Raw genomic sequence first — 11,638 nt, 5'->3', positions numbered from 1 at the left:
TAGGAAATATATTTTAAGTATTTATACAAGTCAAAACTTTGGTCAAAAGATCCATCTCCTTTATTTCAAGACCAACGATATTTTTATTCGGAAGAAAGACTGACAGAACAATTTTATTTTTAGATAAAATACTTCCACATGCTAGAATGACTTTAAATTTGGTATGGATCATTTAAATGGTATTTTATAAGTATGATAAAAATTTCGTAGCATTCAGAGAATATTTGTCTGGCACAAAAATCAAGGCAGTTGGTCCCACAGTTGACCACATTTGACCTAGTTACCATTGACTAAAGTTGACCAAAACTTGCAGGAAATCATTTAATAATATTTAGGTAATTATCATATTTTTTATGATATTTATTTAAGAGTTTTTGGGGTGGTCATAATTAATGGTGCTTAATCCTTAATTAAAGTAATTAAAGAATGATTAAAAGAAAAGAAAAATATATATTTAATATATATATATATATATATATATATATATATATCAGCTGAGATTTGAATGAATACTAGCTTGTGCTTCCTTCCCACTTGCAAAGAAACACAACCTACTTGTCATGTCATCAATCCATGTGATACACTTCATCCACCATTCATTCATTCTCAAATCTCCACCATTCAATCCACCCAACTCCTCCTATAAATAAACCCCCACCCCAACCCATTTTCTTCAAGCTAAAGAGCCACAAAGTTTCTGGGATTTTTTCAAGAAGTGCTTCTCTTCATCTCTTTCAAATTCTATACACACACTTCTTCTCAAAAACCTTCTCTCTCTTCTATATACTTACATATATACAAGGTTTTTGTAACCCAAGCTTAGTTTCACCCAACCAAGCTTTATCCCACCAAGTGAGATCATCCACTACCACTTCCCGGCCTCCCGAAGGGCTGCCCAAGTTCGACCAAAGTGCCAAAATCCGGCCGAACCTCCGGCGAATTTTTCCGATCGTTTTTCAAAAGTTGTTAGTTTTAGCTTCTTATTTGAGTTCTTTGTATTTAAGCCTTGTACTTAACTTCTCTAATTCATCTTAAGCTCTAATACAAGTTCTCGTATAAAGGAAGTTCTCGGGGAGAACTTAGATTCGAACTCGGAATTCGAATAAGTACTTGATCTTTATAAAAATCATTCCGACAAGAAGATCTAAAAAGAAAAGTACTTTATCTCCAAGGGGAGATTATATTTGACACAAGTACGAGTTAGCCAATTATTTCTTTCACTTTAATTGGATCTTGGCTAACACTCATTCGTGTTCATAAAATAATTACGAAGTTTAAGTGTAATCCCTTCTAGCATCTTTAGTGCTCTCCGGGGGATTATTACTTGTCTCATATAAACACTTCGTAATTTGTCAAATCTTAAAACGGATCGTACGAGTTAGACAATTACTTAACGCTCTTTAATTGGATATTGTCTAACTAATAACGTATATATAAAATATTATGAAGTAAAAATGTAATCCCTTCTAACATCTTTAGTGTTTCGGGGGATTATAGCTTGTTTCATATAAACTACTTCGTAATCATCCGTTATTTAAAGACGAATCAAATCCACGAGTTAGCCAATTATTTTCACGCTCTTTAATTGGATCTTGGCTAACACATATCGTGTATATAAACAATTACGAGACATATCGTATAAGCCCCTTCTAACATCTTTCAGTGTTCCGTGGGGTTATTATACGATATATAAAAACTACTCGTAATTATTCGTCTAAACTTCAAAAGCACGATCTTACGCCAATTACTTGCACTTCTATTATTTGGATCTTGGCTAAGAATCATAAAACTTATACAAGTGCTTGAAGTTAAAAGTATACTTTGACCACATAAGTGTCAAAACAGAAGTATACTAAAATCATTAAGCCTACGAGCGTAAAGGATAAGTTACAATTCCGAGATTGTAACTAAAGTATTCTTCGATTTATAAATACGTAATCGAAAGAAGAAGAATACTAAAGAAGTCATAAGCCATAAGTGCTTAACATAAACAGGGACTTCTCATATTACTCCACAACTTTATTAAATCTATAAAAGAGTAATTATAAATATACTTGACCAACTTGTATTATTCTTAAGTCAAGTATTGTTATTTAGTTTTAATATTCTTATTTGAATATTATACTAATTGTGGGCTAGTACAGTAACATACTAGTTCAAACCATCTTTTCTATACTTGGTTTGTTTCGTGGATTGTCTTGTTAGTTTTGTAGTGAGGTGAAGTGACGTGAGGTAATTCTCGTTCTAAGACCCAAGTCCTAGATGTACTAACGGAGAGTTAGTAGTCTTCGCACCGTGAAGAAGAGGAAAGACCCAAGACCGGATCACTAAGATCCAAGACCGACAAAAGCTAAGGAAGCCAAGTCCACACAAAGGCTCTACAACAACTTTAAAGAAATAGCGGGGAGTTATTATCTAAGATAAGTTGTGTAGGTATTACATTTATTTTGAGGTGGTGACCCTTGTGTTACGCACCAAGACAAATACTTGTAAAGGGTGTAAAAGCTTCTCCGCCTACTAAAGGAGCGAGTTTATTATAAGGGAAAATCCCAAGTCCGGGAGAGGAGTTCGGGGACTGGAGTAGGGGTGAGCGAATCTATTAGAGGTTGCGCCATCGCGAACCAGGATAAAATCATCGTGTGGTATTTTCTTTCCTTGCACTTTATCTTCCGCACTTATAAACTGCATAACCACTCGGTAAAATTTTAAAAAGCGATAAAATATTTTTAAAACACCACAACAATATTTAAATTGGTAATTAAGCTATTCAACCTCCCTTCTAGCTTAAAATAGCCCTCTTACGGGACCTTACAATTGGTATCAGAGCAGTGCTTTTTAACGTGTTTGTTAAGTGATTTGCAGATTTACAAGCACAACAAAAAGTGATCCGGAATGGCGTATATTAATCCCGTTGGATGTGGTGAAGGTCTATCTAGCTCACGACCTCCTCTATTTGATGGGACCAACTTTGCAACATGGAAAACGAGGTTTCGCATTTATGCCAGATCTCAAGGAGTCAAAGTTTGGATGGCTATCGAAGACGGTGTTCGCATTCCTACCAAAACTATCGATGACATCATCGTCGAAAAGAAGGTTACTGAATACAACTTAGAGGAAGAAGCCACAATGAATATAGCCGTAAAGGCGGAAATGGTTCTCACAAGTGCACTTGCAGAAAAAGAATATAAAAGAGTAAATAATTACAAGTTGGCACAAGAAATGTGGAACAAATTAGTGGTAACCTATGAAGGAACCACTGATATAAAAGATTCTCGGATGCATACATTGATCCAAGAATACGAGAACTTTAAACTCCAAGAAGGAGAAAATATCATCGATATGGAAACAAGATTTACTCGTATTATCGATGAATTATCTCAACTTGGAAAGAATTATACTCAAAATGAAAAAATAGAAGAGTGCTCAAATCTCTACCTCCTAGTTGGAAGGTTAAAGTCACTACTATAAAAGAGATGCACAACTTAAATGAGTATAAGATTGATAACCTATTCGGAAATCTTCGTGCTTACGAAGAAGATAATGTTAGGTGGAGGATAAAAAGAAAAATATGGCTCTAAAAGCCATATTAATTGATGAAGATGAAAACGACGAGGAGTTAAACGAGGAACTCCAAAATCTCGATGAGAGTGAAATTGCTCTACTCACGAGACAACTTCGTCGTGTGCTTCAAAGCAAAGCTCAAAGATACGGAAAAGGCTTCCTAAAATTAAATAATCAACAAAGAGTTTTTAACTCTAACGGAAGGCCAAATTACTCTCAAAATTATTCTTCCAACTATAAGAGTAATTATCCGTCAACGAGTTACAATAAAGGCAAAGGCAATCAAAATATAAATACCTATAGTAGTGCCAATGCCTCTACAAACCATCATGTTTACACTTCTCCAAAACCTAAAGATCCATCTCCGGAGAAAACACAAGATGTGTGTTTCGAGTGTAAACAACACGGTCATTATAAAAGAGAATGTCCTAAACTTAATGTCAGTGGCGTATTACATTTCAATTTATAAAAAAGATAATAATATTATGTTAAATTGTGAAATCTTGTAAAACTAAAACTAAAGAATTTTGTTAAATTTTAAGATTAAACACATGTAGACAGAACCAAAGCAATTAGACTTTAAATGAAATTATACTCGTGGAAAACAAATTAGGCATTTAAAACCCCTATAACCTTCTAAAGATAAATTGGACCAAAATAATGACTTGATTACACAAATTTGATTACAGTGGCTAGGTAACACTGAAAACACAATGCAAAAGCATCATTCACTTTGTAACTTACGCATTTCATGTTATCGCAATTTCATGTAATCTCCGTATTAGGCATAATCAATCGATAAGATAAAATAAATGATCAATCATATAACTAACAAATCACAATAACAATTGGATCAAAACAGTGAATGATATATGTGCACACATGTGTGTACAGAGATGCTGCGGACAAACCGAAAAATTAATTGCAGAATTATAACCGAAGAAAAATGCCAACAACAATGAGATACGTAAACTTAATTTGCACAACAAAGAGATATCGAGCTTGATCGATTCACATACAGAGACGAAAACGTGAAATATCGAGCTCGATTATTGATGAACACATAGACACGAAGTAAAAATCGAGCCCGATTGACACGTACAAAGACGAAATGACGATATATACATAGACAAAATAATAATCAAAACATCGAATCGAATTGATAGTTTCTAACATCCGTACGGATGGATCGTCGAAATTTTAATTGAAAATAATCGATACTTCATTCGGGACAGTAGCGCATATAGGGCTTAGTCTATTCTGACTGCTTTGACTGCTATATTATCTCACAAAATAAATATATAAAATCCTAATAATGATGGTACACCCCTAAAATTAATAGTTTCTAACATCCGTACCGACATATCGTCGAAATTTTAATTTAAAAAAATTGATACTTCATTCGGGACAGTAGCGCATACAGGGCTTAGTCTATTCTGACTGTTTTGACTGCTACATTATCTTACAAAATAAATATATAAAATCCTAATAATGACGGTACACCCCTAAAATCGATAGTTTCTAACATCTGTACGGATGAATCGTCGAAATTTTATTTTAAAAAAAATTAAAGGAGTTAAAAAGTCTTTTCTTTTAAGTAAAAATGAGTTATTTCTATAAGATTATATTCAAATAATGTGGAATAAAACACATTGTCTTATATGGTGTAGTGGATTGCACATCATTTTGTTATTTGGGAGGTCGTGGGTTCAATTCCTAGGTTGTGACTGCTTTGACTGCTATATTATCTCACAAAATAAATATATAAAATCCTAATAATGATGGTACACCCCTAAAATTAATAGTTTCTAACATCCGTACCGACAAATCGTCGAAATTTTAATTTAAAAGAATTGATACTTCATTCGGGACACTAGCGCATACAAGACTTAGTCTATTCTGACTGCTTTGACTGCTATATTATCTCACAAAATAAATATATAAAATCCTAATAATGACGGTACACCTCTAAAATCGATAGTTTCTAACATCTGTACGGATGAATCGTCGAAATTTTATTTTAAAAAAATTAAAGGAGTTAAAGAGTCTTTTCTTTTAAGTAAAAATGAGTTATTTCTATAAGATTATATTCAAATAATCTGGAATAAAACACATTGTCTTATATGGTGTAGTGGATTGCACATCATTTTGTTATTTGGGAGGTCGTGGGTTCAATTCCTAGGTTGTGTATAATTTCACATAATTTTTGCTTAAGTACCTTGCTTGGAGTGCGACCTCGCCACTACCACGTCAGCCGAGTGGGGCCCACACGGGGACCCCCACCTGCCACGTCAGCAGAATGGGGACAACACTGCCACGCCAGCAGAGTGAGGCCCACATGATGGGACAACATCTGCCACGTCAGCATAATGGGATCCACATGTAGGGACCACATCTGCCTCGTCTACAGAGTGTGGCCCACATGTGGAGACCATACCTGCCACGTCAGGAGAGTGGGGCCCATAGCTAGGACACACCAGCGACAAGTCAGCAGTGGGGAACCCATGTGGGACACATATGTGACACGTCAACATAATTTTAATCATTTTTAATAAAAATTTGAATATTTTAATTTATATATGGATCGACAACACTTTACGAGACCTATGCTAAAATAATTAAAACATGTTGTAATATGGTAGAGTATCATAATGATACAACAACATTATCTATGGCAACATCACATAATTATGTTGTATAAGGCCGTTTTTGGCGTAGTGTATTATGAATATTTTTATCTCGTTATTTACTATTGATTTGTGTGTATATATATATGTTGTTGGATTATTGGAATCGATATTCGGAGTCATGGGTTTTTTTCATGATATGTTTCGATTTTCCAACTGACTGGTTTGACGTTTCTTGCTAATAATGTGTTTAATAAAATGTTAAGAGCTAGAGATTCATTTTGTGATATGAATCATAATATTTGATTGTGTTTTGACCCAAAAAATGTATGATTTTGATTGAGGATCGAAAGGAATCAATTGAATGTTCATGTATAGTTATCAACTTATCGTAGTGGTTAGGTATGAGTTATTGAGTATTTTAACTGTTGTGAAAAATGTCAAGAAAAAGACTGTTACAAGGGATGGAGGTCGTCGGTATACGACTAGTGGTGACCGAAATCCGGGCTTCTCAGATTCTAACGACCTTGTTCTTCAAATCAAAAATATTAAGTGAAAAAGACGTATTTACCATGTAAACACTAAACAGTAACAGAATAGACGACAAATCACATTTTTTAAGTAAATGGGAATAGCAACATATCACGTGCCTAGTTTATAAAATGTAAAAAGTGGAGGGAGGTCCTCTTTTGCAAAATCAAAATCCATGCGTGCGTCGGTGCACAAGTAAAAGGTGTCAAAGTGCCGCGGTCGAGGACATCCACAATAGAATTCAATAAATGAAAAAAAAAATAGGGTTTGACGATGGAAAGGCCAAGCGCGGTTGTTGAAGAGAGATTTGAGGAGGGGAATTATAACAAGGAAAAATGGGAAGCAAGTAAGCATGATGATGATTCCTCTGGTAAGAAACAGAGATCTGAGGAGGTGGAGGGGAAGTGTAAGGGGGAATTGGGAAAAGAAAAGTGTGCAACTTGGAATGACAAATTAGTTACTCTCCGATATAGGAAAACTTAATTATTACGTTTATACTCGACCCCCGGTAATCCATCCCATCAGAAAGGATGAACTTGTTTATTTCTCTCAATTGGCTCTTTGGAGTTATAACTTCAAGGAGGTGCTCTCCTACTCTGCATAGATTAGGCATCCAGGCATTCCAGCCTGTTTTAGTGGAGGTCTCTCTCTCGGTCTCTCTCTCTCTCTCTCTCTCTCTCTCTCCCTCTCCCTCTCCCTCTCCCTCTCCCTCTCTCTCTCCCTCCCTCCCTCTCCCTCTCTCTCTCCCTCCCTCCCCCTGGGTCCTTATATCTATACATCTAACATCATCCACATGCTAACAGGAGGCAAACTTTGACAATGTCCAAGTACTCAAGGCAAAAAGATCTATGGCTAGCAAGTTCTACTATTATATCACTTTTAAAGCCTTCTCTCCTCAAGGGGTTGCCACTAATTTCCAAACTAAAATTTGTTATTATTTCCCTAAACCATGTTCAAAAGTTGATATTATCTTTGTAAGGATCAGAACTTCTGATGACTTTGTTGAAAACTCCCAAAACGATCGCCCTTCAATTCGTCTGAAGGATAAAATGTATTAACAACGCCTCTCTCATCTCATCGAAACACAAACCAATGTATGTGTACTTACTTCCTGTGGCTTTACCTGTTTTATATTTTTGTGTGTCTCTGTTTTATATTTACACAAATGATTTATTTGTATTTAACTTCCGAGTAACTTAGGTTTCTCAATTCAAGCTGCCTGTCTATCTCTCCCAGTTTGCTCTCAACGATTACAACATTCTTGACGTAAATCTCTAACTCTTTATTTTTTATTACTTATTTGGTTTTCAGTTTACACACTCAGTTATTCTTACTATCATCATCTAATCATTTAACATTTGACACACACAGTTACATGTACCTGCTGCAAGGCATGACATTCCATCACTGAAAATTGTCAAGCCAATGGAACATGCTAGGAAGCAGATGACATACCTCCTTACTTTCCAAGCCTCTTTGTGTGATGACAACAAGAAGGTTGAAACTTTGGAAACAAAAATATGCATGCCCGCCCTCTTCCCAACTACAACAATAGAGTTTTGAAACTTCAAGATCAAGACTGACTGATTACAGGTAATTCCATCCTGCATCCCTTTAAATTTATCAGTTTATCACAGATTTATTATGTTGGCTCATTGCCGAATTAAATCTGAATTTTATTTTCTCTCATATATCAATTTTTTAAAAAGGATTTATGAGTATGCCTTTTTATATTCAGATATAGTTTGACAAATTATCATAGAACCGTCAATTTTGTATATGTGAAGTTTATCGAGGACCGTAGGGAACTAGAATTCGATAATTCTTCCATAGTTATTACTTGTACATATTTAGTGGTCTGTGTGTGTGTGTGATCTTCTCTGTTCATTTAACTTCCAAGTGATTTTAAACTTTTTGGTGTGCCTGAAACTACTGAAAGAGTGCCGTCACTATTGAGATTTGAACCCTTAACCTCTTGTTACCTTAGGATATGCATTAGGATAAAGTAGTAGGAATTGCGATGGTAGTTTTCTTGCTCAGTTAGGAAATGCAATTTCACACCCAAGAAACCAACAATTTACTCTCCTCGACTGTCAGAATCTTTGGATATAGCTAGCAATGGATTTGCTGTAATATCGGCATACAATGAACCAATGGCTGCTTTTCACTACTCCTGACTCTGCCTGCATACTTGAAAAGTCTTAAGATGGAAACCACCTACAGTTAATTATTAAACCTTTGTAGGTTTTATTCTTTAAACATTATCTGTTCTGCTACAACTGTCTGGAGCAGCTGTATCTGGTTATTTGCTTGGAATGGTAGCTTGTTCATTGAACTAGTTGGTTACAACTTACAACTTACAACTTACAATTTAGTTGGTCAAATATATGTTTTGTGACTTACAATGTAGTCTGTCAAATAATTGTTTTGTGCGTATTCGGGTGTGTCAAATTAGTTATGCATGGGAGAATAGTTATCTGTGACAAACATTTAGTATTGACACAAAATAAAAAAAAGAAAAGAAAATGTGGTTGGTTTGACGAAGACTGCTATTCATCAGACTTCACCCATTCAGAGAGCATGCTCTGTGTGTAGTTTAATTACACTCTACGGTTATGTTTTGTTTTGTGAAACATAGTTAGGCCTGGGCTAACAATTCTGTAGTTTTGGGAAAGCTTTGACACAAGTTATATGCTTAGAGCTACGGTGTTGTCCAAACTTGTAAAAAAAAATGCAGACATGTCTAAAAAGCTCCATTTTGCAAGCACTAATGCCCTTACTGGCCTATAATACTACTAAATATTGACACACCCAAAACAGATAGGATTGTCCCTAAATATTGGTCTGTGTTTTCTTTTCTTTGTGTATGATTCCTTTTTTGGTTCGAAATTATGTCTTTTAATTGTACTGATGACATGATCATTTGTTTTTACATTTTTTATGAGAATGTCCTTTTGTATCAACGATGGCAGCTAACTTCCGTGATATATGTCCTTTACTGTGTTAATTGAGCCTCTTCCTGTCGTTGATTTCGCTTCGGAGAGGTTCAATAGGAATGTTTCACTCAGGCTGCTGTCAAATGCTTATTGTCTGAAGGTTTATATTCAAAAAATTTAATTAACTGGCTAGTATCGATCATCGAGAAAAAATATTTAGATCCCATTTAGCATTAGTCAAATGTATGTAAAATGTAATTTAATCAAACCTGCATTAGATGTTATTATGTGTTATTATTATCCTTGGTCACAACTCCAGAAGCTGTGTATTTTGTCCACTTTCTCTGTTCTCAAATTTGAGGCATACTCGTGTAATTATTGTTCAGGTTTGCAGAATTGTAAAGGGGCAAAGGTACTTAAAAAGGTTAAATGAGAAGCTAATTACTGCACGGCTTAAATGTACTTGTGTGCATCCAAGCCAAAGGGAGTACATCATTATCCATATTAGTCTGCATCAGTTCTTTTGTATTTTTGCATTAACTTGTTCCTTTGTTTTTTGCGAGCTGTCTTGTACTTTGTTGCTTGCTAGCTGGATGTTTATTTGTTTTAGAATGTATGCATATGACATGATTTAACATGGTCTATTAATATATATGTCCTTCAGGTTTTTACTTTCTACATTGTTTTACTAAAATAAGATGAAGACAATATAGATGAGGGATGATGATCAAGACTTTGACGATTCAGTTATTTCGAGGAAGCTTTGAGAAGAAAGAAGACAAGTTGCTGAAAAGTGAAACTGCGAGCAGGTGCTTCTTTATGTTTAGTTTAGGGTTTGTATTATTGTCCAGCAAAAAGTATTAAAATTGTTCCTGGGCCTTTGAGCTTATTAATTGTTATTGGGTCAACACTTCACAGTCTCAAATTTTAATTTGTTAAACACTTTATATATCTGCATATATAATTAAAGTTGTTCATTATGTTTAAAATAATTCAGTTAATGAAGATATAATCGTTAATAAATGTTAATTTTTCATTAAAAATATGGTTTTTATTTATTATTTTATTTAAAAATTTAATTAATTTAAGCACATTTCAATGGAAAATATACATGTATTAATTAATTAATTAACAAAATATCCATTGTACTCAACCGTTCCAACATACCTATCCATGCCATCGAACCGGATTCACTTTTAAGTAACATTTCACGTATCCGTTTTTATAACCCGTTTCGAATCGAATCCCGTCCTTTGTAATGATGAACTAGCCTCTGCTGCAGCAAAAATTCTCCCTTTATGGGCATTCATTTGATCTACATTGTTATTCCAAAACAATTTAACAAAAAATTACAAAAGGAGGGTTGAATGTAATTCTGGCTACTTTTCAATTTTAAAAATTGTTCTACTATGAATATATCAGTGTTTGATTTAGCTAAAGTGCGGAATGAGAGTATTGAAGAAATCAAATAAAAAGTAAATAAATACAAGTATTTAAAAACTTTCTGGTGAATTGAATTTATCCACCAGAGATATGTTAATATGAGAACTCTGTGATGCAATGTCTTAGCATACAGCTGCTTACAAGTTGAACTTACAAGAACAAAAACATTCTTTACAGATATAGTTTTATCTATTTCTCTGATAATTGCTTACGAACTTGGATACTGTTCTACTTGCTACACTTGGTTTATATATCACCAAGTTACATGATAAAAAGACAACAAATAAGATAAAATATTTCTAGTCTAATTTCATACTTCTTCATTTCTCAATCCATCATCTTTGAATATCTTCAGTTTAGCATGAAAATGGAAATACTTCTTTGTTCTCTAAAACCTGTAAATAGGCTGCCACATTCCATTTGCATACAATCAACGCATGTGACTGTCAAGTCACTATCAACTGCTCTTTTGAATTTGTTCATCCGTTGGAACTCCGTTAGATCATCCGTTGAAACTCAGTGGGATCATCCGTTGAGACT

At 34.5% G+C, this 11,638-nt stretch overlaps 1 long non-coding RNA gene across 2 annotated transcripts; it reads left to right on the top strand.

Moving 5' to 3' along the window:
- The first annotated feature begins 6,869 nt into the window (after window positions 1-6,869).
- LOC141664144 (uncharacterized) lies at window positions 6,870-10,580 on the top strand. Of its 2 annotated transcripts, none has more exons than XR_012551852.1 (5): window positions 6,870-7,372; window positions 7,523-7,813; window positions 7,920-7,985; window positions 8,091-8,312; window positions 10,320-10,580. It is a non-coding gene; the product is annotated as an uncharacterized LOC141664144 (long non-coding RNA). The 2 variants fall into 2 exon arrangements; XR_012551851.1 differs by having other exon boundaries at window positions 6,871-7,360.
- Window positions 10,581-11,638: the final 1,058 nt, after the last annotated feature.

The sequence above is a fragment of the Apium graveolens genome, chromosome 6 (genome assembly GCF_009905375.1).
Source record: "Apium graveolens cultivar Ventura chromosome 6, ASM990537v1, whole genome shotgun sequence".
NCBI classification, from domain to species: domain Eukaryota; kingdom Viridiplantae; phylum Streptophyta; class Magnoliopsida; order Apiales; family Apiaceae; genus Apium; species Apium graveolens.
The sequence above is the reverse complement of the archived record's forward strand: the minus strand, read 5'-3'. Positions and strand labels throughout refer to the sequence as shown.